General features: G+C 50.1%; 1 long non-coding RNA gene across 2 annotated transcripts in view; it reads left to right on the top strand.

Moving 5' to 3' along the window:
• The window catches only part of LOC122434410, a 67,624-nt gene that overhangs the window by 43,147 nt on the left and 1,856 nt on the right, over nucleotides 1–22,621 (top strand). The window contains exons 1-2 of one of the 2 annotated variants that reach the window (XR_006267369.1): nucleotides 4,784–5,374; nucleotides 10,979–11,130. This is a non-coding gene — a long non-coding RNA (uncharacterized LOC122434410). Of the gene's footprint in view, nucleotides 1–4,783; nucleotides 5,375–10,978; nucleotides 11,131–22,621 lie in introns of those variants that run through there. The other variant, XR_006267368.1, reaches the window with a different exon arrangement.

The following is a 22,621-nucleotide window of genomic DNA, read 5'->3' as shown; positions in this document are numbered from 1 at the left end:
TAACTTTGGGGTGTCTGTAAAGGGAGCAATCTCAATCTCCCTTTGACACTTAAGTGTCTCATTTCCTTGTGTTATTAACATTAGGAGTGGGGGCCGTTTGTCACTGAACTTGCGAGTCCAGGAGCCTCCCCTGGGTTGCAGTCCTGATTGGAATGCCAGCAAATTCTAAATAACGTGTTTTGTAAATAATACTTGCATAACACTCTGAATTTGCAACATATTTTCGTAATTGTCTCCCTTTTATTCTTCTCATGGTCCTGGGTTGTCAGGCCCCCGGCCCCCCAACTCTTGTCAGAATTGTTTTGAGTGGAAAACAGGCCGAGAACAACAAAGTGGGCTTCATTCTCCAGTTCTCTCCAGTCGGGCTTCCCTGCTGGGCTCAGGTGGTGAAGAATCTGCCTGCAATACTGGAGACCTGGGTTCTATCCGAGTCGGGAACATCCCCTGGGGGAGGAAGGCATGGCAACCCACTCCAGTACTCTTGCCTGGAGAATCCCCATGGACAGAGGAGCCTGGCGGGCTACGGTCCATGCAGTTGCAAAGAGCTGGACACGACTGAGCCACGAACGCTTTCAGTTCTCCAACTGTGCAGTGAAGTGGTAGGGCTCAGTCGGAAGTCCTAGCACCTTCGCCCTCAGCTCTGTGAAAGCATCCCTGATCGTCAGCCCCTCCTCGAATCCTGTGGTCTGACTGCTCCCCGCTCTGTGATGCTGGGGCCCATGCATGCCTCCATCACTATGCTTGTCACATGGAATTGTCTCTTCGTCAGGGTCTGGTTGGGGAGGCAGAAGGCAAGCAGTAATTGGAGCAGGGGCTGCTTAATAGAAAGCAGGCTTCCGGGCACTGGCCACATACCAACACACCCCTTCCGGTTCGTCTGTTGGGCGGGGTTGCGCGGTTGCCATGGAGACCGAAAGATTACCACCCCCCCCCCCCAACCCCCGGTCCCCAAGCTTAAAATACTTACCGTATGGCTCTCTCAGTGCAAAAGTTTGCCACCCCGGGTGTAAAGAATTACTGTCAGCAGACGATTCCTTATTATCAACTTAGTGAAGAATGATTAACTAGGCACTGCTTGGGGTAAAGTGAGCTCTGAAGAGTATGGCAGCTGGAAGGAACACCACCTTCAGGCTTGTGGCCGGTGACCTCTCTGATGCTGGGAAAGATTGAAGGCAGAATGGGGAGGGGACAGCAGAGGATGAAGATGGTTGGATGGCGTCACCGACGCGGCGGACGCGAGTTTGAGCAAGTTACGGGAGCTGGCGATGGACAGGGAGGCCTGGCGTGCTGCAATCCATTGGTTTGAAAAGAGGCAAGACACGACTGAGCAACAGAACTGCAAGGAGAGCCAACCAGTCCATCCTAAAGGACATCAGTCCTGAATATGCATTGGAAGGCCTGATGCTGAAGCTGAGACTCCAATACTCTGGCCACTTGATGCGAAGAACTGACTCATTGGAAAAGACCCTGATGCTGGGAAAGATGGAAGGCGGGAGGAGAAGGGGATGAAGAGGATGAAGATAGTTGGATGGCATCACTGATGTGGTGGACATGAGTTTGAGCAATCTCTGGGAGTTGGTGATGGACAGGGAAGCCTGGCGTGCTGCAGTCCATTGGTTTGAAAAGAGTCAAGACACTGCCTTGCCCTTGGGAGCAGGGCTGACTTCTGAAGGGAAGCCCTGTCATCCAGTGTCCCTCCGGTGCCCCCTGCTGACTGGCTTGGGTTCTGAATTGCCACTGCTGACCCCCTGATGCAAATTTCCTTCCCTTTGCATTTCTTTTTTTAAAATTGCACTGTTTTATTTATGTGTTTGATGCTTTTGAACTGTGCTATTGAAGAAGACTCTTAAGAGTCCCTCGGACTGCAAGGAGATCCAACCAGTCCATCCTAAAGGAAATCAGTCCTGAATATTCATTGGAAGGACTGATGCTGAAGCTGAAGCTCCAATCCTTTGGCCAGCTGACAGGAAGAGCCGACTCATTAGAAAAGACCCTGATGCTGGGAAAGATTGAGGGCAGGAGTAGGAAACGACAGAGGATGAGATGGTTGGATGGCATCACCGACTTAATGGACATGAATTTGAGTAAAGTCTGGGAGTTTGTGAAGGACAGGGAAGCCTGGCATGCTGCAGTTCACGGGGTCACAAAGAGTCGGACAGGACTGAATGACTGAACAACAAATAATGTATTTGTTTTTGGCTGTGCTGGGTCTTCCTTGTTGCACAAGGGCTTTCTCTAGTCGTGGTGAGTAAGGGCCACCCAGTAGTGGCGGTGGGCTTCCCTGTTAGTTCAAAGGGTAAACATTCTATCTGCCTGCAATACAGGAGACCTGGGTTTGATCCCTGGGTGGGGCAGATCCCCTGGAGAAGGGCATGGCAACCCACTCCAGTATTCTTTCCTAGAGAATCCCATGAACAGAGGACCCTGGCGGGCTATAACCCATGGGGTTGCAAAGAGTCGGACACGACTGAGTGACTAAGATTGTCACTTTCTAGTTGTGGTGCACAGGCCTCTCACTGTGGTGGCTTCTCTTGTTGCAGAGCATGGGTTCTAGGGCGCTACGGCTTCCATGCTTTCAACACATGGGCTCAGTGGATGCAGCTCCCAGACTCTAGACCACAGGCTCAATAGTTGTGGCCCATGGGACTAGTTACTCTGCAGCGTGTAGGATTTTCCCAGACCAGGGATTGAACCTGTCTCCCCTGCATTGGCAAGCAATTCCTATCTACTAGACCACCAGGGAAGATCCCCTCCCCCCCCAAAAAAAACTCTGTTTCTTAAAAGGTCTCCTTGAGCAGTCACATTCTTTCCTGTTTCTCTCTGGATTTCTGGTTGCTACTGCAGCCTCTGCTGCCCCCAGGTCTTTCAGACTTCTCCTTGGCCTGCTCTATCCATCAGCCTGGCTCTGTCCACCTGTCTGGGCCACGTCTGCCTTTCTTGGTCTTGGGGCCCCATGTGATGCAGCCCTCACCTTGGTGATGAGTGGAGGGAGTGTGTTAGAATCTTCAGAGCACACCCTTATGTTCTTATGTGCGGGACTAAATATAGACTTGCTCATCTGAATCTGAAATGTATGAGGTGGGTTTTGGGGTTTCTTCTTAGACGTGTGTGTGTGTGTGTGTGTGTGTGTGTGTGGAGGTGGTTACCACTTTCCTTGTTTTTCGAGATAACATTTTGTCAAGCACGAGGAAAGTAATTTTCCCCTCTAATTGAAGTTTTATTGGTTGTTTTGAGGATTTGTACACAGTTCGGTTTGTACACCCTTCTTTTTTTAATTAATTCATATATTTTAATTGGAGGCTGATTACTTTACAATATTGTAGTGGTTTTTGCCATACATTGACATGAATCAGCCGTGGGTGTACATGTGTTACCCATTGTGAATCCCCCTCCCACCTCCCTCCCCATCCCACCCCTCTGGTTCATCCCAGTGCACCAGCCCTGAGCACCCTGTCTCATGCATCGAACCTGGACTGGCTATCTCTTTCACATATGGTAATATACATGTTTCAATGCTATCCTCTCAAATCATCCCACCCTCGCCTTCGTCTGTTCTTTACGTCTGTGTCTTTTTTGCTGTCTTGCATATAGGGTCATCATTATCATCTTTCTAAATTCCATGTATATGTGTTAATATACTCTATTGGTGTTTTTCTTTCTGACTTACTTCCCTCTGCCTAATAAGCTCCAGTTTCATCCACCTCATTAGAACTGATTCAAATGCATTCTTTTTAGTAGCTGAGTAATATTCCATTGTGTATATGTACCACAGCTTTCTTATCCATTCGTCTGCTGATGGACATCTAGGTTGCTACATGGCTATTGTAAACAGCGTACACCCTTCTTAATGTATGTCCTGAACATCTGAAAAACCATATAGTTTCCTTTCTAAACAGATACTCCAGTGACTTTCCTAGCCTAAAATGCGGAAGCTACTTTTCCTTAAGAGGATACCAAATATTGATAGGCTGTGCCATCATATATGTCCCATTAACTCACAGTTTAATATCATAAGCACTGCATGCTTGATTTGCAGTTTTTCATGGCATGTTCATGGCACATTATGGGAAACTGGAGGGTCATGATGAGACACTTTCTTGTCTTGTCATGACAAGAAAGAGCCAAGGCAAAGAAGTGCTTTTCTTTGGGAAGTGATTCTACTAAAACACCTGGGAGTCGAGCTCATTTTAAATGTTCAAAACATATTTTGTGCGCAGTTGTGACACAAAATTGCCATTGGGTATGTTTTGTGGTGCTGGGTTAAAAAAATTCCCGCACCCCCACCCCCCCATGAAATAGTCAGCTGACGCCCAGGACATGCTGTGCTAAGCCGCTTCAGTTGTGTCCAGCTCTTTGCGACCCTGTGGACCATAGCCTGCTAAGCTCTTCTGTCCGTGGGATTCTCCATTCAACTACTTTGCCAACAAAGTCAGTTACCTTGCCAACAGAGGCCCATCTAGTCAAAGCTATGGTTTTTCCAGAAGTCATGTATGGATGTGAGAGTTGGACCATAAAGAAAGCTGAGCGCCGAAGGATTGATGCTTTTGAACTGTGCCGTTGGAGAAGATGCTTGAGAGTCCCTTGGACTGCAGGGAAATCCAACCAGTCCATCCTGAAGGAAATCAGTCCTGAATATTCATCGGAAGGACTGATGCTGAATCTGAAGCTCCAATCCTTTGGCCACCTGATGCAAATAACTGACTCATTGGAAAAGACCCTGATGCTGGGAAAGATTGAGGGCAGGAGGAGAAGGCGATGACAGAGGATGAGATGGTTGGATGGCATCACCCACTCAGTGGACATGAGTTTGAACAAGCTCCGGGAGCCGGTGATGGACAGGGAAGCCTGGTGTGCTGTAGTCCACGGGAGTGCAGAGAATCGGAACTGAATTGAGAGTTCCTGGGAAGCTTGAATTCCACAGATGGCTGATAAGACGCTCCCCGGGATTGTCCAAGGAGACAGACCAGTGATGAGAGTATGTGCAAGTCTGGATACATTTCAGTGGAGGTTTTTTATTTATTTATTTATTTTTTCCCACAGGCTTCTCTGTTACCAAAGATGCGCTCTCCAATTGCTTCGCAATTGGAGCCTCTTCCTGGATGACTCAGGTCTCTCTTGGGAGACAAGGGAAATCGGGAGGGTGACCAGAGAGGTGACAATCAGTGATTGTCCTGGCTCTCCCCTGGATGGCTTTCTAGTCATAACTGATAAGTCACCGGTGTGATTCACAGCCTTTGAAATCCGATGCCGGACCTAAACGTTCCTTCCCCTTCCGTTCTGATCTCTGGTGGTTGCGATTTTCCCCGACCGTCAAAGCTCCATATCTGAGCTCTACTGCACACCCCTTTCCTGCAGTGGCCCTTGACGTCCATCAGTGAGTATGTCCCTCGACCTGCCTTCCCAGCTGCCGGAGCCCTTGCTGACGTTTGTGTTTCCTGCCCTGTCTTGGTTTGAGCGCGTGCGGCTGCTGATCTGTGATGTGTTCTGGTCGGGAGAGATGCTTTTTCCTGTCTACCTAGAGGATGAAGCTGCTAGACGCATTTGCTCGTATGATATAGGGTCACCTCTCTGCTTCTGTGCCGGGCCTTCTGGGACCCCACCCCCACCCGGCCCCACCGCTGCCTCCAGGGTATCCTTCCGGCTTCAGAAACTCAAGGTCAAATTCCTCATCTTCCTCTTTCCAGCCTTATCTTCAAAGGCTCCCCTTGCCAGGGCACCGTGCTCGCCCGCCAGGCTGACATTCTTCAGATGGCCCCGGCTCCTCACCCCCCTCCCGTGGAATGTCCACCCCCATGTCTGCTGGCCCTTTCAAGTTGCTGTCCGGGGCTGAAGGTCTTTCATCTCCAGCCCCGAGCCCTGCCCCTCTCACCCCCACTGCCCTGACTCAGTTCCTTCCCGAGTGAGTCCTGGCTCCCACGAGAATCAGGGTCCCCCCCGCCCTTGGTGGGTGTCATCTTTGATCATCCGTAACAACATCCGTTGGTTGAAATATGAAAGCTTGCTTCCAAAAAGACTTCCGTGGACTGTTTTTTTTGTTGTTTTTTTTTTTCCCCTTCCCTCCCTCTTGCTGTTTCCAGAATAAACGTTTCCGTCAGGACAGCAAGGCAGTCTGCTCATTTTTTGAACACTTCGAAGCCCTAAAAACTCAACAGGAGTTTGGCAAACAGAATTCCAGTGAATAATCCAAACCGGAATATTCGGCCTGGCGAGTGTGCCTGGGGCTTTCCTTCTGACCGGGGTACATGGACAGGCATCGTGGGTGGGTGTGGATTCCTTTGTCCTTGCCTGCCTGCCCTTTTGTAAAGGGAGTTTTGTGTTTTTTTTTTCCCCCTGAGCAAAGGAAGGACACTGAGAAGTTTGTCCAGTGGTTGTAGAGCAAGACTGCCCTGTTTGTGGCTTCTGCAGATGGTGCCCTCTGCAACTGGCAGTGCCCAGAGCTCTCTTGACTGTTAAACAGAGGATGGCGGTAAAAGGAGCATGCGTGTATGCAATGCACGATGCGTTCGAGGCATGACTCATCACGGGTAACGCATGATAAGAGTATACACAGCTGACGGGCAGAGCCGTATTCCTGGAACCCTAGGGCCAGGTTCCGGTCTGCACTTCCCCAGGTTCAAGCCTAATGAAGTCTTCCTCACGGGGGAAGCTTGATGGGGTCTTCAAAGCTGCCTCGTTTGCAACTCTCTTCGCCGTGAGCGTGAAAAATGTCGGACAAACGCTTTGTCTTGGGGAGGAAGCTGAGGCGGGCAGAGATTCCCGGCTACTCTGTCTCCCAAACCTGGAGCCGTTTTTTTTTGCTGGGAGTGTAGGTGGAGTGTGGTTTGGGTGAGGCAGACAGGCTGCCTTGGAATTCGGTCTTTGCGGCTGGAGCTGGGAAGTCTTTGCAGATGAAGGGAAGCAACACGATGTGATTTGGGCTTCGGAGTGAAGCCAGACCTTTGTTCAAAAAATTTTTTATTTATTTGGCCGAACTAGATCTTCGTTGAAGGTCTTCCGTCTTCATTGCAGGGTTCAGAATCTTTAGTTGTGGCACGTGGGATCTAGTTCCCTGACAAGGGATAGAACCCTGGGCACCCTGCATTTGGGAGCTCAGAGTCTTCAGCCACTGGATCTCCAGGCAAGTCCCTTAGCCAGACGTTAATGACGGTGCTTTGAGAGAGTCTCGCGTGCAAGTGTTTGCGGGGATGAGACGGAAAAGCTCACCAGGTCATGGCCGAGTCGTTCCAGGTGATGAGTTGCCTGTAGGAAGGGCTACCTTCAGAATCTGTCCTAAGACCCTGCAGGTTCCTCCATCATCATGGTTTCGCCTAAAGGCTTTCTTGTGATGCTCACATTCACCAGCTCTGCGCGTGTCCGCTTGTTGTCTCTTTGGGGACACCCACCCCTTCTTTCTCCTCTGTCTCCTGCTCCTTCATCCTCTTCTGCCAGGCAGCCCAAGGGTTCTGTCCTCCGCTGTTCATGGGTCTGTTTTCTGTGTGGGCAGACTCTATCCCCGCCTCTCCAGTCTTTTAAGTTCCTTCCCCTGCTGTTCACTCCATCTTTTTCCCCAGGGACTCCCACGTCCCGCCCACCCCAGCTAACTGCCCACCAACCCTCCGATTGGACACAGCCCTTGGGCACCCCCAGCTGGGGCATGTCAAAACCTAAACTCTCCACCACGTATCCTTCACCTTGGCTGTTTCTGGCTGAGTGTGTAATCTTGGCCGGGTGGAAGCTTATTAACGTTGGGATCTGTCATTACGTTGGGATTAAAAATTGTCTAGACTTGGAGACTGGTTGTTAGCCGAACGAATTGCTTCATAGTTCTGTTCGGAGTGGTCATTTTGTTTGTGGTGTCAACTTGCAATAAATAATTGGCTCTGTTACCCTAAGGAGGGGTTGAGCTGTCCACGGGTCCAAGTACCATGGGGTTTCATCCTTGAGCCTGTCAGTGGCTTTATTTCCAGCTCTGTAACTTCCAGAGGAGGAACGTTTCCTTGCTTTAGTGCCTGGTGAGGTTTGGAACTGATTTTCAGATCAGTCCTGGCATATACTGGGAGCACAGCGAACTTCCAAAACTGTACCCTCGTATGCACATAAACAGTCATCTTTTTCACTAGTTTCCCTAGCAGTTTGTAAAAATAATGGCTTTTTGGTGTAGAATAGGGGTTGGCAGCTTTTTTTTTTTTTTTTAGTAACAAGCCAAGTAGTAAATGTTTTTGGCTCTATGGGCCCCAAACTATTCCATTCTCTCCTGTAGCAGTGTATAAACAAATGGGTGTGGTTGTATTCCAATAAAATTTTATTTACCCCAAACAAAAAAAAAAAGACAGCTGGCTGGATTTTTTGCAGCAGGGGAGGGGAGGGCACGCCACCTACCATGTGGGATCTTCCCTGGCCAGGGATGGGACCCGGGCCTCCTGCATTGGGGGCACAGAGTCTTAACCGTTGCACCACCAGGGAAGTCCTAGCTGGCTGGATTTGATTCATGAGTCATAGGGCTTCCCTGGTAGCTTAGCTGGTAAAGAATCTGCCTGCAGTGCAGGAGACCCTGGTTCGATTCCTGGGTTGGGAAGATCCGCTGGAGAAGGGAAAGGCTACCCACTCCAGTATTCTTGGGCTTCCCCTGTGGCTCAGACTGTAAAGAATCTGCCTGCAGTGCAGGAGACCTGGGTTCGATCCCTGGGTTGGGAAGATCCCCTGGAGGGGGGCATGGCAACCCACTCCAGGATTCGGCCTGGAGAATCCCAGGGACAGGGGAGCCTGGCGGGCTGCAGTCCATGGGTAGCAAAGGCCGGAGACGCCTGAGAGAGTGAGCAGAGCACACAGCTTGCAGGCCACTGGTAGAGAAGGCTGGTTGATTGATGGCTTACTCAACGCTCAGTTGGATTATTACTATATAAGAAAAGCTGGGTTAAGGATTTATAGATTGAAAATTCTGAGGATAAAAGCTGTAAAATCCTTTTAAGGAGTCGGTCAGTCCCCTTGTATACATACTGTGTGTAACTCTGAGTAGGGAGTGTTTTACATACATGGGTTCGATCCCATGCTCAGGAACAGCTGAGATCTGTGGTCTTGCCACAGCTGAGACCCCGTGCCACAATGAAGACGGAAGATGGCACGTGTTGCAACTAAGACCCAGCACAGCAAAATAGATAAATAAATACATTTTTTTAAAAAAAGAAAAGCAGTCTAGCAGATCCTCAAAATGTTTATGCTAGTTACCATATGACCACAACATTCTACTCCTACTTGTACACCCAAGGGAAATGAGGACGCATATTTGCACACAAACGTGTAAACAAGTGTTCGTGGGGCGCTGACAGCCAAATGTATGGATGTGAGAGTTGGACTCTAAAGAAAGCTGAGCTCCGAAGAATTGATGCTTTTGAACTGTGGTGTTGGAGAAGACTCTTGAGAGTCCCTTGGACTGCAAGGAGATCCAACCAGTCCATCCTAAAGGAGACAGTCCTGAATATTCATTAGATGGACTGATACTAAAGCAGAAACTCCAATACTTTGGTCACCTGATGCGAAGAGCTGACTCACTAGAAAAGACCCTGATGCTGGGAAAGAATGAAGGCGGGAGCAGAAGGGGACGACAGAGGATGAGATGGTTGGATGGCATCACCGACTCAAAGGACATGAGTTTGAGTAAACTCCAGGAGTAGGTGATGGACAGGGAGGCCTTGCGTGCTGCAGTCCATGGGGTCGCAAAGAGTCGGACAAGACTGTGCTACTGAACTGAACTGACTGAATAACCAAGTAGTAGAAACAAAGTAAATATATCCATCCCTGATGAACAGATAAATTGAATGTGGTCGATCGATACGATGGAGTATCACTCAGCCATAGAAAGGAACGGAGTTCCGACACAGGGTGCAACACGGATGCACCTGGAAAAAACATCACGAGTGAAAAGAAGCCAGACGCAAAAGGCCACCTGTTGTATGGCTCTGTGTATATCAAGTGTCCACAGTAGGTACATCCAAGACACTTCCATGGTTTCTGGAGCCCGGGAGGACCGGAGAGTGACTGCTGACAGGCACAAGCTTTCTTCTGGGCTTAGGAAGCCTGTTCTCAACTGGGTGGGTGGTGATGGTTGGATGACTCTGAGTACAACTAACAGTTCATTCATTCGTGTGTATGTGGGTGGATTGGCGTGTATTTGACTTACAGCTAAATAAAGCTGTTACAGAAATAAATAAAGAAAACATTGAAAGAAAGCTGTTACAGAAAAAGTCCTAGGTGCAGGACTTTTTTAAAAAAATTTATTTTTTTGGCTCTGGTGGGTCTTTGTTGGTGCACGTGGGCTTTCTCCAGTTGTGGCGAGCAAGGGCCCCTGTCCATGTGCAGCACGGGGGCTTTTCATTGCACTGGCTTCTCTTGTTGTGGCGCATGGGCTCTAGGGTACATGGGCTCAGTAATTGTGGCCCCCCGGGCTCTGAAGCGCAGGCTCAGCAGTTGTCGTGCACAAGTTTCCTTGCACTGTGGCACGTGGACTCTTCCCTGACCAGGGATCTAACCCCTGTCTCCTGCATTGGCAGGTGGATTCTTAACCGCGGGACCCCCAGGGAAGCTCTAGGTGCAGGGTTGATGGGTGAGACATAACTCATCAGTAATTTTAAAACACCCATTTTTCTTTTCTTTTTTTTTTCTTTTTTTGCGGAAGGAGATCCAGAAAGTAAAGGGGCCCATCTGGATCCCCTGTCTCTGGTGTGTTTTTGAGTGTTCATGTACTCTGCTGCCCCCTCCGTAAACGGCAGGTCTTGCAGATGCACACCGGATGAGGGGTACAGACCAGGCGAGGGGTGCATCCCTGGTCTCTCACCGAGAACCAGGGCCCAAGCTGGATCCCTTCATTCCTGGGTCGTCCTGAAACCAGTCCGAGAACTGGTGGATGGCACAGAGCTGTCACCGACACATCCTCCTGTCCTCCTGAGGACTGGTTTGCTCATTTCGGGGGGGGCAGCTCACGGACCCTCTTTCTGCATTGCAGGTCGAAGAAGGGAGCAAAGCCGCGGCCGTGGACAAACTGCTGGCCGGAGACGAGATTGTGGGCATCAATGACGTCGGCCTGTCTGGATTTAGGCAGGAGGCCATCTGCCTGGTGAAGGGGTCGCATAAGACCCTGAAGCTGGTGGTGAAAAGGTAAGACCTGGGTGTCAGGCCTTGTTTATGGACAGAGATGAGCGGGCCAGCAAAGCATGCAGTCTTTTGGCTGCCCTGTGCCAACTCTGGCAGTCCCGATGTGGACATGTGTGTGTGTGTGTGTGTGTGTGTGTGTGTGTGTGTGCATACATGTGTGAGCATGTACACTTAGGAAGTACACGAGTGATTCATCTCTTGGCCAAGGATGAATCCAACATCACAAATCTAAAAGATTTCCTTTTTTTCTTTTTACTTAGTTTTATGTTGGAGTACAGTTAACTTAGCTAAAGCTCCGATACTTTGGCTACCTGATGCAAACGGCTGACTCTTTGGAAAAGACGGCAAATTGAATCAGTTATACATATATATATCTACTCTTTTTTAGATTCTTTTCCTGTGCTTGTCACAGAGTATTGAGTAGAGTTCCTGGTAACGGTCAGTTCTTACAAGATTCCTTCTTTTCATTACTGCTGAGTGTTAATTTTTGATTTATGAAGTGGTTTTGATTCCTTAAATCTTATCCCTGGCAGTAGCTGATGCTCTGAATGAAGCAAAGTGTCATGGCCCGTTTTTAACACAAGGTGGCAGGCTACCGGATTTTCGGGTCTCATGCTAATGTGGAGTGATACCCGCGGACATCCAGGTGTTTCTAGCACTGTGCTGAGCTCTGGGGCGGGCAAGCATCCTTGCTTAGAAAGCAAATTGTGAATGGGAGTTGGGATCATTTGTGGGGGTCAGAGAGCGGAATTGGGGACCTGATGCTTTTACATGCTGGAACTAGATCAGTACAACTGGGCGGCACGGAGGTGTTGGTGATTGTTTTGGGCCACGCTTGCCGGCTTCCGCTGGTGGCTCAGCTGGTAAAGAATCTGCCTTCAGTGCAGCAGACCACGGTTCGATTCCTGGGTTGGGAAGATCCCCTGGAGAAGCGATAGGCTACCCGCTCCAGTATTGGTGGGCTTCCCTTGTGGCTCAGCTGGTAAAGAATCCACCTGCAATGTGGGAGACCTGGGTTTGATCCCTGGGTTGGGAAGATCCCCTGGAGAAGGGAATGGCTACCCACTCCAGTATTCTTGCCTGGAGTATTCCGGAATTCTTGCAAGATCTTAGTTCCCTGACCAGAGATCAAAGTCCGGGCCCCAGAGTGATGGTGCCAGAGTCTTAACCACTGCATGGCCAGGAAGTTCCTGCGACTGCTTTTATATAGAGAAATAATCTTCGACTTGGTATTTCACAGTTGGCTCATTTACAGTACAGTGTTGACCTGCCTTTTTTTTTTTTTTTTGCAGAATCAGTCCAATCTTTTCCAAGATTGAAAATTTTAAAAAGTAAATTGACCTCCCCATGCACTTCAGTTTTTAGTACAGACTTGAAGACATAGCCCAAAGTTTTTTTTTTTTTTTTTTGAACCAAAATAGCATCCAAGGAGGAGGTTCAGAAAGGGAAGAAGGAAAAAGTTTTGTTGTTTGCCGCATTAACGGAGCAGCCTCATTGCTCCGTGGAGTAGGCGATTGTCCTCATGAATCAGAAAACTAGAGTCCCAGCGTGGCCATTTCTGAGCCCTTAGGGGTGGAGGGGACATGAGAGATGCTGTCGTGGTGTATCGTTTCTTTGGGGTCACCTCATTGACCTCTGCACTTTTAAAGAGGAGAAGCTTTTGAGGTTCAGTGGTGTGTTCCCAGGAGTCAGCTGAAGGTTTGGTCCCCCAGGAGTGGTCAGTTGCAGTGACCCCAAAGGGTTCTATGCAGTGCCCCCAAAGTGTTTGCTCACTGCACAGTGGTCAAAACAACCACTCTTCAAGGGTGGCTGCTGGAATACCAGCTAGCTACAGTTTTCTCCAAGTGTGATTTTTTTTATTCTGCATTTATCAGTACTGAGAGTGACATGTGGACATGGGAAAACATTTCGGTTTTCTTGTCGTCGTTAAGTATTTATTTTTATTTATCTGGGTGTTCCCGGTCTTAGTTGTGGCACACCTGGGATCTAGTTCCCTGACTGGGGATGGAACCCCACGGCCCTGCGTGCAGAGCGCAGATTCTTAGCCACTGGACCATCAGAGAAGTCCGAATATTCACTTTCAAAAGGGAATTGCGTGGAATCCATCAACCTTTCTCCCATCCCCTCTCCATCCCCTCATTTTGCCTCTCTGGAGAGTGGCCGTCTCAGTACTATGTGCTTAGATTTTCTTTTAGAAACAGATAGGTGCTTGTGTGTGTACACGTGAAAGTGGGGTTTGTTACAGGTTGAGCGCCCTGAGGTCTGACTCATGACTTGTCCTAACGACCCCATGATGCTCCGAGGTCTGCGTGGTCCACTGTGTGCGTTAACAGAGCCTCTCTGCCTGGATGTTGATGATGCTTCCGGAGTGTTCGTGTAGCAGTGTTGTGCTGTGACTCCTTTGTACCCACGTCCGCGTGTGTGTAAGTCATCGTGGTCCATTCCTTGCCTGAGAGGTTTTGAGTCAGAAAGTATGTGCCTCCTGAAGTTTGTTTTTGCTGCCTTTGTGGATGGGACAGGTGACAGATGCTTTTATTGTTGGAAATAGGCATTTCTGTCCATGGGAGTGAGGTGGGACATCCTTCCATGTGTTCAGAAGCTTGTTCTGAATTCGAGGAACATATGTAAGGGTCTGAAGACAAGACGATCTGAGTTGTGTTCGGAGCACAAGCCGTGAGAACTGGTGGTGGGAGGAGAGAGAGGAGGCCTGGGGGCCTGCTTGCTGGTGGGGACAAGCGGGTATGTAACACTCGTGGGAACACGTTCAGATTTGGACTGGGAAGGGTGGAGGGGAGCCCCCCAGTGTAGATGCTCACTTTTGCATTCTGCATACCCGGGATCCCTTTAAGTGATGGGTGTGCAGAATGATTATCTAGTTTGGAAGGGCTTAGTAATCTAAGTAACGTGGAGAAAGAAATGGCAACCCACTCCAGTATTCTGGCCTGGAGAATCCCACGGACAGAGGAGCCTAGTGGGCTGTACAGTCCATGGGGTCGCAGAGGCTCAGAGACAACTGAGCTTAGGAATCTAAGTAACATGTATAACACGTTATAAAACCAAAACAAGTGGTTGGTTCAGATGCTTTTAAAAAAAAAACCACACACACACTTTGAATAACAAGCTTAGATATTTTGAAACATTTTAAGTCATTTTATATTAAAATTTTAACACTGTGTGTAGGTATTATTTGGGCTTCCCAGGTGGCTCAGTGGTGAAGAATCCGCCTGCCCATGCGGCAGACACAGGTTCAATCCCTGGGTTGGGAAGATCCCCCGGAGGAGGAAATGGCAACCCACTCCAGTGTTCTTGCCTGGACGATCTCATGGACACACGGGCCTGGTGGGCTGCAGTCCATGGGGTCGCAGAGAGTCAGACACGACTGAGTGACAGAACATGCACACAGGGAAGTGTTATTTTGCCTATTAGAAAACTCTGAAATGGTTTTTGCTTAGAAATATGAATAAAAGCTTATAAACTGGTAAATTTTACAAACCAGGGAATTAGTTAATATTAGGATCTGTTACCGTCACCTGGCACATGGTGAATTCCTGCTTTAAATCCTGATGATTTATATAGTAAGGACTTCTAAGACTCCATACTGTTGTATTTTTTTAATTAAAACAATTATTTGTTTGTTTGGCTGTGCCAGTTGTTAGTTTCAGCATGTGGGATCTAGTCCCTTGACCAGGGATTGAACCTGGGCCCCCTGCATTGGGAGCGTGGAGTCTTAGCCACTAGGATTCCTTCAGTTCAGTTCAGTTCAGTCACTCAGTCGACTCTTTGCGACCCCATGAACCGCAGTAAGCCAGGCCTCCCTGTCCATCACCAACTCCCGGAGTTCACCCAAACCCATGTCCATTGAATCGGCGATGCCATCCAACCACCTCATCCCCTGTTGTCCCCTTCTCCTCCTGCCCCCAATCTTTCCCAGGATCGGGGTCTTTTCAAATGAGTCAGTTCTTTGCATCAGGTGGCCAAAGTATTGGAGTTTCAGCTTCAACATCAGTCCTTCCAATGAACACTCAGGACTGGTTTCCTTTAGGATGGACTGGTTGGATCTCCTTGTAGTCCAAGGGACTCTCAAGAGTCTTCTCCAACACCACAATTTTTTCGAAAGCATCAATTCTTTGGAGCTCAGCTTTCTTCACAGTCCAATTCTCACATCCATACATGACCACTGGAAAAACCATAGCCTTGACTAGTTGGACCTTTGTTAGCAAAGTAATGTCTCTGCTTTTTAATATGCTGTCTAGGGTGGTCATAACTTTCCTTCCAAGGAATAAGCGTCTTTTAATTTCATGGCTGCAGTCACCATCTGCAGTGATTTTGGAGCCCAGAAAAATAAAGTCAGCCACTGTTTCCCCATCTATTTGCCATGAAGTGATGGGACCAGATGTCATGATCTTAGTTTTCTGAATGTTGAGCTTTAAGCCAACTTTTTCACTCTTCTCTTTCACTTTCATCAAGAGGCTCTTTAGTTCCTCTTCACTTTCTGCGATAAGGGTGGTGTCATCTGCATATCTGAGGTTATTGATATTTCTCCCCGCAATCTTGATTTCGGCTTGTGCTTCCTCCAGCCCAGCGTTTCTCATGATGTACTCTGCATATAAGTTAAATAAGCAGGGTGACAATATACAGCCTTGACGTACTCCTTTTCCTATTTGGAACCAGTCTGTTGTTCCATGTCCAGTTCTAACTTGCTTCCTGACCTGCGTACAGGTTTCTCAAGAGGCAGGTCAGGTGGTCTGGTATTCCCATTTCTTTCAGAGTTTTACACAGTTTCTTTGATCCACACAGTCAAAGGCTTTGGCATAGTCAGTAAAGCAGAAATAGATGTTTTTCTGGAACTCTCTTTTTTGATGATCCAGCGGATGTTGGCAATTTGATCTCTACTTCCTCTGCCTTTTCTAAAAGCAGCTTGAACGCTAGAAATACCCAGGAAGTCCTGTGAGTGCTTTTAAAATTGAGTTCTTCAGCATCGAAACATGTATATTATCTAGGGTGAAACAGATCGCCAGCCCAGGTTGGATGCATGAGATAGGTGCTAGGGCCTGGTGCACTGGGAAGACCCAGAGGGTTCCGGTGGAGAGGGAGGTGGGAGGGGGGATCGGGATGGGGAATACATGTAAATCCATGGCTGATTCATGTCAATGTATGACAAAAACCACTGCAATATTGTAAAGTAATTAGCCTCCAGCTAATAAAAATAAATGAAAAATAAATAAATAAAATTGAGTTCTTAAATCAATAACATGTATCCTTCTCTGCTTGGTCACTCAGTCACATCTGACTCTTTGCGACCCCATGGACTGTAGCTCGCCAGGCTCCTCTGTCCATGGGATTCTGTAGGCGAGCATACTGCAGTGGGTTGCCTTTCCTTTCTCCAGGGGATCTTCCCGACCCAGAGATTGAACCCAAATGTCCTGCATCTCCTGCATTGGCAGGTGGATTCTTTACCACTGCACCACCTGGGAAGCCTGTATCCTTCTCTGTCTAATCTCCCCATTCTTGTCCGTCTCCATCCCTAGGCAATCACTAATCTGACTCGTATGTCTGAGAAGAGCAGTTTTCTAGTGTTTTATGCCTGGGGCTTCCCTGGTGCCTCAGTCACGTAGAGACCGCCTGCGGTGCAGGAGACCCAGATTCCATGTAGAACTCCACAATAGATCACATACTCTTTTTAAGTGATTAGTTTATAAAGGCACTCTGCAGTGAATTCATTGACTGAGCCGCCAACACACAATTAATCCAGTGTTGGAGGTTGACCAGATGGAGGAGGCGCTGCTTTAACCCTTAAGTACCTAACCACCCCAGGCACCTTAAGGAAAGGTGGCTTTTCTGATAAAGACTGAGAAGAGCTTAGGGTCCTGATGGTGAGAGCGGGCAGTGCAGCTTGAGTTGTTCTGGGAGGTTCTGCAGAAAGGCATGTATGCACCTCAAGGTGAAACAACGTCTTATGAACCATGTGGGCAGTTTTTCTGGTCGGTTGGTTTGGTCTTTTTGGTTTTTCGTTTTCTTTTGAGGGGAGGGGGCTATGCTAGGTCTTCATTGTTGCACAGGTTTGTCTCAATAGTTGCGGCGAGCCAGGGTTGGGGGCGGGGGAGTCAACTTTATTTTCAGTGCGTGGGCTTCTCATTGCTTTTGTTGTTTCCGAGCACGGGCTCAGTAGTGGTCACACATGGGCTTGGTTGCTCCGAGGCCTGGGGGATCTTCCCAGACCAGGGATCGAACCCGCGTCCCCTTCGTTGGCAGGTGGATTCTTCACCACTGGGCCACAAGGGCAATTCCAAAGTGGGAATTGTGGTTGACACATTCCCTCCCCCTGGTGACTCTGCTGGGTGTGTTTGTCTTTCTCATCCTTGCCGAGAGCAGAGCCCCGCTTCACAAAGTGGAGATGTCTGTTTTCTCGGGCCCCGCATATCTTGTCATCATGTAGAAGCCGGGGCCCAGAGAGCAGTGCCTTGGGGGACAAGAACCCCGATCACTGATCTGTCTGCAGCCAAGCTTCTTTCCCAGACGGATGAGAGCCGGCACTGCCTCCCTCCCAGGGTCGTGTGATCAGGGAACAAAGAATGGTCACAGGAGCCCCGCAGGTGCACATACATCCTCCTCCGAGACACCCAGGCTCATCCAGGCGTCTGCGTGGAGTCAGAGCACCCGGGGAGCAGGGGGAGCCGCTGGCCTGCCTCCTGGGCGCTTTGTTGTTCCCTCTTTCTTGGCCAAGGAACTGTTGCGCACAGGGAAGTTGAAGCGGTTGTGGGAACGTCTCCTGGTCTGACTCCGGTACACCTGTCTTCCCCGCCCCGAGATCCTGATGGATAGGTGTGGGAGGGATGTGGGCACCGGTATTTCCCTGAGGGCCACTGGTATTTCCCTGAGGGCCGATGGCTGGTTTGCTGGGCAGCCACCACAGTCATGCCACTGGCTTAAGCAAATGCGCTTGGAAAAGGTTAAGACCCGAAACTGGGTCACTTGTGGCATTTTCCCGATTAACAGGGGCCGTCCTCGCTGTTGGAGACGCGCTGAGGAAGGGGGAGTTCTCGCCAGTGCTGGGTTCAGGCTGTGTCTGCTGGCTGCTGTCAAGCATGCACTAAAAACCTCTGCGTGCAGAGCACCCGAACCTCATCCACAGTCCTCGGCTCTGGGCAAATGACCGTGTGTTCAGCTCCCTTTTTGGAGTGCATGGAATTTCAATCACTGTACGGAAAATTTCTTCCAAGTATCATACCATAAACTACCGTGCCGCTTGGAATGGCTCTTCTGCTCTTTCTGCCACATTTGTCTGGTGAATATGAGTCTGTTTACAATGAGCCTTGCCTGCCACTTCATCATTCACCCGCCTGCTGCCTGCTGCCGTGAGCCGTTTTGCCAGGACCACAGTGTCCATAAGGCAGATTCTTTGTTCCTTTCTGCCGCTTTGCCGGACGCCTTAAAGCTTTCCATGACTCTGATTCCAAGCTAAGCTCACATTTCAGGAGCAGATTAACACCCAGGGATGCAAGCTTTTGCTGCAGGAGGCGGTGAGGGTTAGCCCGATGCTGTGGCACGGTGACCCATTTAAAGAAGGCAGGTGTCCACTCCAGTGACGGCACGCACGCCTGCTCGGAGCAGGTTTCCTGCCACATGCGTGGCTTTCTGCACGGCCCGGAGCTGCAGTGAGTTCTCACCGAGCCAGCGTCGTGTCCGGCCTCCCCTCTGCCGCTGGCTCCTTGGAGCTGTCCTGAGCTGGCGGCTCTGTGCGTGGCCCCAGCAGTAATGAGCGCAGATGCTCCTGAAGCTGCCAGAGGAGAGGGGTGGCTAGGACCGGGCAGGTTGTGTCTCCCTCTCCCCCTTCTCCCCTCCCCCTTCTCCCCTCCCCTTTCTCCCATTCCTCTCCCTTCTCCCCCTCTCCTCCCTTCTGCCCAGCCCCACTCCCCTACTCTTCCTGGGACAGAACTGAAAACTCTTCCTGGGACGGAAACTCTGTGTGTTCAGGGGGATGTCTATCATACTGGAGATGCTTCCCTCCCCCTCCCCCCGTTCTCCCCTCCCCTCCCTTCTCCCCATCCTCCCCTCCCCCCTCCCCCCCATTCCTCTCTTCTCCCCCCCCCTTCTTTCCCTCCCTCTTCCCCTGCCTCCTCTCCCCCTTCTCCCTCTTCCCTTCTCCCATTCCTCTCCCTTCTCCCCCTCCCCTCCCTTCTTTCCCTCCTTCCTCCCCCTCCCCCCACTCCCCCTCCCCTCCCTTCTTGCCCTCCCCCTTCTCCCCATCCCTTTCCCTCTTCCCATCCCACTCCCCTCCTGGAGAGCTCTGGGGCAGAAACTGTGTTCAGGGGGATGTCTGTCTTACTGGAGATGCTCCCCCCCCCTTCCCCCCTCCCCCCTCCCTCCCCCCCCCCCCCCTCTCCCTCCCCTCCCCCCTCTCCCCTCCCCTCCCCTTCTCTCTCTCTGCCTCCCATCGCCCCCCTTCTCCCCTTCCCTCCCTTCTCCCCTCCCCTTCCCTCCTCCCCCCTCCTCCCCTCCCCCTCCCCCTCTACCCCATCTCCCCCTCCTTTCCCGCAGAGCTCTTCCTGGGGCAGAAACTCTGTGTGTTCCGGGTGTCTGTCTTACCTCGATGCTTCTGCAGAGTGGTCTGAAAGCCATCATTCACATTTCAGGGGGAAAGTTTCTGTTTTGAGCGTTTGGGTGCTTATGGCTGTTGGCCACTATGCTTGCTTTCTTATAAAACAGAGTAGACCCACCGGTTTGTATTGGGCAGATGTTGACTTGCTTGGGCTGTTTTCCGTCATTGTTTTTATTATGTAAATTCAGGAGGGGGGGTGGAAAACACCACATAGATCAGACTTGTTTTTATTAAATAAAATCAGGAGGTGGGGGGAAAAACTCACACGGAACAGAACTGCTTTATTTGGGGAAAGGCTGCTTCTTTTCAGATGTAGACTTAGTGTATGGCTTAAGCAAGTGAATCAGGTGAATTATGTGAGATGTTGCCTATTCTGAGCCAAGAAGAGAGTGGTAAACAGTTGAGATTTGTTTTTCGTTGAAAGGCATGCAAGTGATGTTGATGAAATGTGGTGTGGAAAAGGTGGTTTCTAATATATTAAGGCATGCAGAGAATGTTGCACATATTTTTGTTTGTACACTCTTAAGAGTCACCAACTCTGTTGCTTATATTTAGTTATGTTAATTTATATTTACTTATGTTAATGGTTGCTTGTTGCTGGTGCTGGGTTGGGCTTCGCTGGTGGCTCAGTGGGTAAAGAACCCGCCTGCCAATGCAGGAGATGTGGGTTCCATCCCTGGGTCGGAAAGATCCCCTGGAGATGGAAATGCAGTCCACTGCAGTATTCTTGCCTGGAGAATTCCCATGGACAGAGAAGCCTGGCGGGCTACAGACCCTGGGGTCGCAAAAGGTGAGACAGTCACCCCCCACTGCCCCCTTTCAAAAGTTAACAGAAAGACAGCCCAGTCATTTGGGTCTGTCCCCCTTCTGCCTGTGTTCATTGTGTGACATGTCTATTGTGGTCTTTCCTGCAAATACATCCGGGGAACACGAGTGGCTGAGACAAGTATGCGCTTGTCCTGGCTAGGGGACAGATAAGGGGTGCCCCAGCTTCATGGGGGTGGAACCCTGAAGCTTTGATCCCATGCGGATGCGGCATTTGCCTAAAATGCTGCTTTGATGTCTGGTGTCAGTTTCAGCCTGTTGGGTCACTTGGGAATTTTTATCTTCACTTCTTTGTCCTACTGTATAAAGGCAGGAAATACTGGCCTCTTAATCGCCTTTCATCGAGAATGATGTCACTGTCCACAGCTCCATGTTGTCAGATCACTGCTTGCAGAGGGGTGGGGGGTAGGGGGAAACACTCCGCCACTCAACAGACGGCTGTGACGCATGTTTTTTATTCATTCACGTACATTGTTGGAAGCGCTCCAGCCAGGCAGCCAACGTCATCCCCTTGGTTCCTGCCCTCGGGTGGGGGGTGGGGTGCTGACAGCTGAGCAGGTGATGGGCGGAGACTGGGAAAGCTCAGGCTGGAAGCCGACCCCTGTGTCCGCTCTGAAGGCTGAGCTAGGTTGGAGACACAGACGTGGACCTGTGTCAGCGATGCCAGGGCCTTCTAATGAGGCTGGCACAGGGGATGCTTGGCAGGGTGGGGGTTAGCCCGGGACTAGAGCTGGGCGTCTCAGACCCCAGCTCGCTTCTGAATGGCCAGGAGGCCTTGTGCCAGCGTGGGCAGCCCACCCAGGGAGCCCACGACAGGCCCTCCCTGGCCGCTGGGAGCAGCTGAGGGTTGCGAAGCGAGGGCCTGATCTGCCAAGCTGAGTTGCAGGGACCTTGGAGTGGTGGGAGGCAGAGACAGCTCTGGAGGCAGAGAGGCATGGCCTGGGCAGGAAGGCAGCTGCAGCTCAGGGCGAGGCTTCATTCAGCGTCCGTTGTTGTTCAGTCGTTTGGTCGTGTCCGACTCTTGGCCACCCCAGGGACTGCAGCACGCCAGGCCTCCCTGTCCGTCACCAACTCCCGGAGTTTGCGCAAACTCACGTCCAACGAGTCGCTGATGCCATCCAAGCATCTCCTCCTCTGTCGCCCCCTTCTTCTCCTGCCTTCAATCTTTCCCAGCATCAGGGTCTTTTCCAATGAGTCAGGCCTTCGCATCAGATGGCCAAACGATTGGAGTTTCAGCTTCAGCATCAGTCCTTCCAGTGAATATTCAGGACTGATTTCCTTTAGGATGGATCTCCTTGCAGTCCCAGGGACTCTCAAGAGTCTTCTCCTAGTGTCTGTAGGGTGTACGGTGGTGCTTTTGGATGTGTTGGTTTCAAAACACTTAATAAAAAAAGGTGTTTGCAGATTTGGCTCTCCTCCCGCCCAGGCACACCGTCAGCATCACGCAGACCTCTGTCCCCCTGCGTCCCGAAGCTCTGGGGGCTCCCTGCCTGGAGCTCATCTCAGCCACCCCAGTATTCAGTGGGAAGCATCTGCAGGACTTTCCAGGCTCTCCTTTATCTGCAGAGCCCTTCACACTGCCGTCCACTCTGACTCTTGCTTTTAAGATGCCGCCAAGTGTCACAGTCAGTTTTATTCCCCAAGAAGTCTCCCCATGGCCGGCGTCACCTGCAGCCCACACACCCTGCAGTTCCCCTGTCGCGGTGTCCAGCCAAGGCTCTGCCTTCCTTGCTGGCCTCCCAGCCTGCAGACCTTGTATTCTCAGGCCCACCGTGCTTGCAGGGACCACATGCAGGCTGTGTTTATTTTCTGAGGCAGCGGCTGTCTTGCTGCATTTGGAAAGGTTAGGAAATAACCCAGCATTCACGTGATTTTTATTTATTGCTTTTTTTTGAGAGAAGAATTTTCAAGATATAGATCTAAATATTCAGTGGTATCCTAGCATGTTTAATATTTGTGATCTAAACCTCTCCCTTTAAAAAAAAAAAAAAGACCACCTGCCATATAAAATTATTTTTAATATTGAAGTAAACTGGGATTCCCTTGTGGTTCAGAGGGCAAAGAGTCTGC

The sequence above is a fragment of the Cervus canadensis genome, chromosome X (genome assembly GCF_019320065.1).
Source record: "Cervus canadensis isolate Bull #8, Minnesota chromosome X, ASM1932006v1, whole genome shotgun sequence".
NCBI lineage: Eukaryota > Metazoa > Chordata > Mammalia > Artiodactyla > Cervidae > Cervus > Cervus canadensis.
Note: the sequence above shows the minus strand (reverse complement) of the source record. Positions and strands in the feature narration are given on the sequence as shown.